This window comes from Macrobrachium nipponense, chromosome 9, assembly GCF_015104395.2.
Source record: "Macrobrachium nipponense isolate FS-2020 chromosome 9, ASM1510439v2, whole genome shotgun sequence".
NCBI classification, from domain to species: domain Eukaryota; kingdom Metazoa; phylum Arthropoda; class Malacostraca; order Decapoda; family Palaemonidae; genus Macrobrachium; species Macrobrachium nipponense.
In genome coordinates, this window is record NC_061110.1 from 20,982,361 (window position 1) to 20,991,277 (window position 8,917).

Here is an 8,917-nt window from a genome sequence, read left to right on the forward strand (position 1 = left end):
TTTTTCCTCGAAATACATTAGTTGGTCATGTTCTCTTTACTAACATTTTCCCTTTTATGTAATATGTACATTGTGAATCAGTTTATTCTATACCTCGAAATGCTTCTGTTCAACAATTTTTACTTACAAATATTTTTTTTTTACTTTAATGTTACATCTGAATCGTAAACTTATATTTTTGACCTCAAAATGCTTTAGCTCATAATTTTCTATTTACAAACATTTATATCCTTGTACTTAATATCTGAACTGTAGTCTTATTTTTTACTCGAAATACTTTAGTTCATCATATTCTGTTTACTAACATTTTTTTTCCATTTATACAAAATCTGAACTGTAAAATTGTTTTTTACCTTGAAATGTTTTAGTTCATAATTTTTTTTTTTAACAAAAGTTTTTCCTTTTTACATAATATCTGAATTGTGAACATTTTTTACTTCGAAATATTCTAGATCGTCATTTTCTGTTTACTAACATTTTTTTTTAATGTACATAACATCGATTGGACCTTCACAACTCCCCATTTCTGTGATATAATATATTTCATTAGTTTCCACTTTTAATGAATTATCTGTAAAAGAAAACTATTGATTTCGCTTTGCCTGTCCGTCCGTACATTTTTCTGTCCGCACTTTTTCCGTCCGCCCTCAGATCTTAAAAACCACTAGGGGTAGAGGGCTGCAAATTGGTATGTTGATCAATCATCCCCTTTCCAATTGTCAAACATACCAAATTGCAGCCCTCTCCTAGCCTCGGTAGTGTTTATTTTATTTAAGCTTAAAGTAAACTGTGATCATGCATCTGTCACTACTATAGGTGCCAACAACACAGGCCACCACCGGGCCTATGCTGAAAGTTTCACGAGCCGCGGCAGAGGGTTTCATACACCATTATTCGTTGTACAGAAAACTCAATCCCGTCAAAAAACCTCGGAGCATTTTCTACTTAATAAGTTCTTTCATTCTCAGTTAATAGGCACAATTCACTCACCTAATAAAAAAGGGGAAAATATCATTGAGTTCCAGTCTTCCTTTATTATCTTGCAAACTTTTGTTGCTAACGAGTTAATTTCAGATCTTTATTTCTGAGAATTCCTTCTACCTTCTTTTCTCACTTTATGTCGTCTCTCGTCATTCGTAGCTGACAGTTATTCTTAACACTGCGGAAATCCAATTCACGGTACTGTTTATTTCGATTTTTCGCTTCTTTTTCTTCTATCACAGTTTCATTGTCGCCATATTTCATTTCAGCTTTGGAGAATAGGCACATTTCACCACACCAGCTTCCTTCAGCAGTTCTCTCCTTTCAATATTTGACAAACATAAAGCAATAAAAAATACATTGGCCGATATTTACTCTTCAAAATTGCCCTTATATATATATATATATATATATATATATATATATATATATATATATATATAGATATATATATATAATATATATATATAGATATATATATATATATATATATATATATATATATATATATATATATATATATATATATATATATATATATATATATATATAAAAAGTACTATATTCCCAGACGTTTTATAAAGTGTTACATTGACTTAACAAATTATAATGACCTGCATATTACGAGGGCTGATAAATCCCAAGTTCTGGTAATAATGGATAAGGATGAGTATGCTAGAAAAATGTACAATCTTTTGTCAGATCACGTAACTTATTCAGAACTAAGAAAAAAAAAACCCTTGCCTCAGTTAATAGTAATTTCAATAAGATATTAAAAAGTGTCTTAAAGGAAATGATGCTCTAGTCAAACAGTTTTCCTCACAAAGTGCAACCTTACCGTATATGTATGGTCTTATTAAAGCGTACAAGTTTGGTAATCCTGTCCGCCCAATAATCAGTTCGGTTGGTAGTGTTTCATACAAACTGTCTAAATGGTTAGTTAGGATTCTTATGCCTATTGTCGGAAACATATCTAAATCACATATAAAGAATAATACAGATTTTGTTGAAAAAATCAGTAATGCTCACGTAAATTACGACTTTAAAATGATCAGTTTTGATGTTACCTCTTTATTTAACAATGTTCCAGTTGATGATTTATTGAACTTTTTAGCTGACGAATTAACAAAGCATATTTTACCTTTGGCTTCTGACAAAATTTTAGAATTGATAAAATTATGCTTTAAAGATTGTAAGTTTGTTTTTAACGGAAATTATTACCATCAAAAGTTTGGAATGGCTATGGGAAATCCCCTTTCCCCAGTACTTAGCAACCTGTATATGGAATTTTTTGAAGTAAAAATATTACCCGGTATTTTGCATAGGGGGTTCTTTGTTTCGATATGTTGATGACATATTCGTGTTTGTCCCATGAGCGAAAATTTGAACATATTTTTAGAAAAGTTAAATAATTTGGTACCTTCTATTAAATTCACCGTTGAAGAAGAAAATTATTGTTCATTACCGTTTTTAGATGTTTTGGTTCATAGAAGGGATAGAAGCTTTGTGTTTGATGTTTACAGGAAACCTACCAATGTCTGTTCTTATATCCACTATTATTCAGACCACCCTGTTAATGTAAAACTCTCAGTTTTTTTAACATGTTTTTAAGGGCACTACGGATATGCAGTCCGGAATTCCTAAACTCCGAGAATTGTAAAATTTATGACGTAGGAAATAGGTTAAAATACCCAAGTTTTTAATTGACAAATCTTTGCAGAAAGCTAGAAATATTTTTTATTCCACCAACAATAGGGAGCCTTTTGTGAGAGAAAATATCTTAACACTGCCATATAATGTAAATCTTTCTTTTATTCAGAAATTACTGAAAACTTTCAAGATAAATGTGGTATACAAAAATTCAGGAAAACTTAAAAATATCATTGTGCGTAATTCCCCAAAACAAACTAGTGGCTGTATTTACACGATTCCTTGTGCTGGCTGTAATTACAAATACCTTGGTCAAACTGGTAAAGAACTAGATTACCGTCTAAAACAACACCGTTACGCAGTTAGAACAGGTCAATCGACAAGTGCTTTATTTGTACACATGAATGATTTTAACCATAGTATAGACTGGAAAAATGCATCTGAGGTAATATTTTGTAACCATATTGTAAAAAGAAACATAATTGAATCTGCATTTATTAAGCATTTTAACGATCAACTTATGAATCAGAGTTCAGGTCTTTTTAAATTAGATAGTTACCTTGTTTATAAAATTGTAGGGAAATACAATGTCACCTTTTAGCAACAGCCTGTTATACTAACTGCAGTTTCAGTTCTTAAGCAATTTTTAAAGTATTCTTACTTGTTTGGTAGTGACAACTTGTATGATAACTTTGCTTGTTAATGGCTTTGATCTTTGTTTCTGAAATTTTTATTTGTATGTTTCTATTTATTTATTTTACTTTGTACCCCAAAGAAGTGTACGCAATACACGAAAGCGCTTGTACCTGGTCTTTGATTTTTCACCTCTCATGTGGCTATTTACGTATATATATATATATATATATAATATATATATATATATATATATATATATATATATATATATATATATATATATATATATATATATATATATATATATATATATATATATATATATATATATATATATATATATATATATATATCTATATCTATATATATATATATCTGTTTAGGTGTTATAATGGAAAGCACACTACATACGTTGATAAGCGTTTCACGGTATAATCTACGCAGAATCTTTCTAAACCAAGAAAACACGAGAGAGGGAGACTTAAGCAACACCGTCTTGAAGGTCACAGGTCTCTGGCTCCGGCGTCTTTCTTAGTCAATAAAAGTGGAGCGGGAATTGGGCCACAATTCGCCCAAAATCCCCTCGAATGACTTGCGAGGGATTTTGTTTCCTCCTTTTGGATGTTGGTTAGGAAAAGACTTGGTGGGGGAGTAGGGAGGGGAGAGGAGAGAGGGTGGGGCAGGAGGTGGTGGAGAGAAAAAAAAAGGGCGAATGGTTCTCTTGGAGTTTGTGGAAGTTTAATCATCTTTCGCACTTTACTTTCCAGTAAGGCCAGCGAGGGGAGTTAATAGTGAAACTTCAGTTCGTGATCTGTTTTCGCTTACTCGGGGAGTAAGCCTAAAAACTACGTTGTTGTTGTTGTTGTTGTTGTTGTTGCTGTTCTTGTTGGGGAGTAGGAAAGGTCTGTGGTAGAATAAAAAAGGTCTGAAAAAGGTGTTTCGTGTTGAGTTCAAGATACAGAAATATTAGGATAATATATATATATATATATATATATATATATATATATATATATATATATATATATATATATATAATACAATTCATTTATGTAAAACGTAAATAACCTGCATGATAAACAATACAGAAAAATTATTATTAATAAAATATAGCGTATTTATTTTATTTTACGTCGGCGAAACAACGCCATTTGACCGTAGATTTTAACACGTGCCCCATGTAAGCTGGATGTATGATCATGCCTTGTTTTTCTTTATCTCTCGATCCTATGTCATACCATGGAGTGACTAATATTCTGACGCAATACAAATTTTTGCATAATTTCCCTGTTTTATGATTGCAAATGTCCAAGGCTTTGTACTCGTGCTGCAAAGGCAACTAAATGTCAAATGATTGAGTCCATAGAAGGACCCCAGGTGATGATGATGTCAATCAGAAGAAAGCAAATGAAAAGACTTTACTGCATTGTATCAGAATACCTACACAGGTTCATTTGAATACATTTGCACACAGGTTGTATTTGAATACATCTACACACGTTGTATGTTAATATATTTGCGCGTAGGCTATATTTAAATATATCTATACACAGGTTGTATGTGTATTTGAATATATTTACAAACAAGTTGTTTTTTAATTTATTTACGCATAAGTTGTATTTGAATATATTTACGCAGAGGTTGTATCTAAATTTAATTACGCACATGTATTTAAATATATTATACAGATTGCTTTTAAATATATTTATGCAAGTTGTATCTAAATATATTTGCAGACAAGTTGTATTTGAATTCATTTACACATAAGTTGTATTTGAATATATTTACATAGATGTATTTAAATCTATTTTACACAGGTAGTATTTAATATTATTTACACACAAGTTGTATTGAAATATATTAACGCACATGTTACATTCAAATATATTTACACACGGGTTGTATTTTGATATATTTACACACAGGCTGCATTTAAACATAAATACAAATAGGTAGTATTTGAATATTTTATATACAGGTTGTTTTTAATTATATTTACGCACAGGATGTATTTAGATATATTCACACACAGATCGTATTTGATTATATTTACGCACAGGTGTATTTATCTAAATATATTTACACAAACAGGCTGAATTTAAATATATTATACCCAGGTTGTGGTTGAATATATTTACGCACAGGTTGCATTTGAATATATTCACACGCAGGTCGTATTTAAATATATTTACACAGATTTTGGTTAGATATATTTAGGCGCAGGTTGTTTTTAAATATATTCACACAGGTCGTATTTGAAAATATCTACAGAGATAATTCATCTGGATATTTTACGCATAGGTTGTATTTAAATATATTCACACACAGTTCGCATTTAAATATATGTACGTAGAGATTTTATTTAGATATATTTACGGACAGGTTGTAATTAAATACATTTACGCACAGTGCATTCCGCGAAGCCTTTCAAAGCAGTGATACTACGTAGAAATACCAACCACCCTTCCCTTCATTTCCACTTATTCATGGCCTTTTTCTTGATACTGAATTCGTTACGATTATTTCTCCTGTCTTGGGGCAGGATTGTCTCTCTCCTATTCCCTTTCTCTTTGCAACAATAAACATTAGGATTTGCTCGTGGGAAAAATGTGACCCCTCGTTCCTGTACGTCAAGGATTCCATTAAATATTCACAGGAGTGTTTCCTTGTAAAGTTCTCAAGGGGCGAAATTGAGTTAAATGCGATAACACTGAACCTCTCCGAGTGGATTCTTTTGGCCAACGACTTCTACAAGATAAATATTCAAGTATATTACGTATTTAACAAATTGACGACACATATATAATTCTTAACTTGCTTTTGTTATTTTGTTATGATTTAATATAGGCACGTTTATGAGACACACAAGAGGTATGCGAGATTTTAAAGTCACATTTATTGAAATAAAAATCTGCACATTTTTCGCTCACAGATATCAAACCCGTTCGAATTTTAGCAGTATTTTTAGCCTCTCGGAATGAAAAAGGCTGCAAAACAAGATATATCACTGGCAAAATAGGGGACTTATAATTTTGGTATTTTTTATAACCCTCGTTTTACATCAGAGTTTGTCGAATACATGAAATATATTAATTTTATTTTTTTTTTTTTTTTTTTTAGTAATTTGTAACAGCACATAGAACATAATACTGGAAGTATTAATAATATTATTAACATTAATATTAATTTTTATGAATAATAATAATACCAATATCAATATTAGATTTAATCTTAATATGAATTGAGAAACGATTATGTATAAGTAGCATATATTCAAAGACAAATCTCCAGAGGTTTATTTTTGAATATATGTACCTAAACATAACTGTGGATTTGTTTCTCCATTTCAAGACTCACTAGTATGAGTATTTCTTAATTAATATAAACATCAATATTACTTATAAAATTAATGTTGATATCGAAATATAGCCTGGGTATGAAAGATGAAAGACTACAAGAAATGGCTAGATCATACCGAGTGCTTTTATGATTATACAGGGTGATCAAAAACTCACTTTGCACCTAATGTTTTATGGTACGACACTGAAATAATATAAATTGTAATTTATTAATACTTATAATGGTTTTCATTTGGGATCATATAGCAAAATAATTATACATCTTAATTAAGGGTTATGCTGCCAATCGAGTGTCGTATCATAAAACATTAGCTGCACAGGGAGGGACTTTTTGACCACCCGGTATCTTATCAATCCATCAGATGATGAGTATATTTAATGGAAGCTGGCAGTCCAAAGCTACTGTGCTTCAGATTAATATTAATCAAGAGTGTGTAGACCTGCATACATACACATACATGTATATTATTATTTATTTATTTTTTTGTACGAAGCATATCGCAGTTTTACGTGACGATATGTATAAAATGAAACATACGCATGAATATACACACTGAGACTATATATATATATATATATATATATATATATATATATATATATATATATATATATATATATATAATATATATATATATATGTATATATATTATATATATATAATATATATATATATATATATATATATATATTATATATATATATATATATATATATATGCAGAATTCGTTGGATTCTATAGCTTTTTGGTTACTGAGCAACTTCTATTTTTAGTTTGACAAAATTTTCTAAAGCTCCTTCGTTCTTCCAAATTCAGTTGGTGGACAAAAATAAGATTAACTCTTTGTTCCATTTACTGATAAACACAAAACCACAGCTGTTCCGTTATTCGTCGTGATACCATAATGACACAAAAATTCATTACGATAACATTATGTACAAGATGAACAATTTTAGTTTATTTACAGTTATATAAGTTGCAAAATATAATAAAATTCATAATAGAATATAATTTAATTTGTTTTCATTATGTTCACAAATTAAATTATGTTCTACTATTAAAAGCTGTGGTGTTGTGTTAATCAGTAAATGGAACAAACAGTTAATCTCACTGTTTTGTCCAACTAAATTCGGAAGAGCAAAGAAAATTTACAAAATTTTGTCAAACTAAAAAGAAGTTGATCAACAACCAAAAGGCCATAGAATTCAACGAAATCTGCATACACAAAAAAAAAAAACTTTGCCCCAAAAGCATATGTATATATATATTATATATAATATATATATATATATAATATATAGATATATATATATATATATATATAATATATATATATTTATATAAAATATATATGTCTCGGGTATATACTTATGTATATGTTTGACCATTAATGCACAACACCAGGTAGAAGTGAAGTATACTTCATATGTTTATTTTTAAACGACAATTCTATAACAGTCTTATTTTCGTTAAAAAATCCCTTAAGTTCGTAGTTACAGATATTGTATCCATATTTAAAAAAAAAAAGCCAACACACAAAAAATAAAATGAATAAGAAATCAAACGAAAAGTCGAAAAGAATAAAAAAAAAAAAACTTACGTACCTTAGGGAGTTTCACTTTCGTAGTTACAGACAATTATATCCATACTTTAAAATCGAACACATATTGTAACTATAAAACAAATGAGAAAGAAAGCTGACGTACCTTAATTAAGCAGTTTCCAGCTGTCAAATTCTATCAGAGAACTTTGTTCACTTCACTATAGGTCTACAGAAAGTCTGTATAATATCCGTCCAGTTTGACATAACCGTTACATAATGAAGAGCAATTGCATCGTATTTTCTATCAATCAAATATATTCCCTTTTCTAAGTTCGCGATCACGATTGAAGCTGGCGAAGGAGAGAGAAAGAGAGCAAGGGACTGAGAGGGAGAGAGAGAGAGAGAGAGTGTGTGAACTCGCCCTCCGCACCAGGCAATGGCTGAGATTTGAATGGGAGTCTGCTGCTTCGCGGAAGTAGGCAAAGAAGCTGTGAGCCTGCTCTCTCTCTCTCTCTCTCTCTCTCTCTCTCTCGCTCTCTCTCGCTCTCTCGTTTACTGCCTTTCTCTCTTTCACTCTCTTGTTTTACTCTCTTTACTCTCTCTCTCTCTCTCTCTCTGTCTCTCTCGTTTACTGCCTTTCTCTCTTTTCACTCTCTCTCTTTTTTTACTCTCTTTCTTTACTCTCTCTCGTTTACAGTGTTTCTTTCGATTTCTCTCCCTCTTTCTCCTGCTTTTAATGTCTCTCTC

At 30.4% G+C, this 8,917-nt stretch overlaps 1 protein-coding gene across 1 annotated transcript in view; it reads right to left on the reverse strand.

The window, feature by feature from the left end:
* LOC135217881 (sex peptide receptor-like) overlaps window positions 1-8,602 on the reverse strand; it is an 83,596-nt gene extending 74,994 nt beyond the window's left edge. Inside the window, exon 1 of the mRNA XM_064253902.1 lies at window positions 8,334-8,602. The gene's annotated coding sequence lies outside the window, so the exon portion shown is untranslated. The remainder of the gene's footprint in view (window positions 1-8,333) is intronic.
* Window positions 8,603-8,917: the final 315 nt, after the last annotated feature.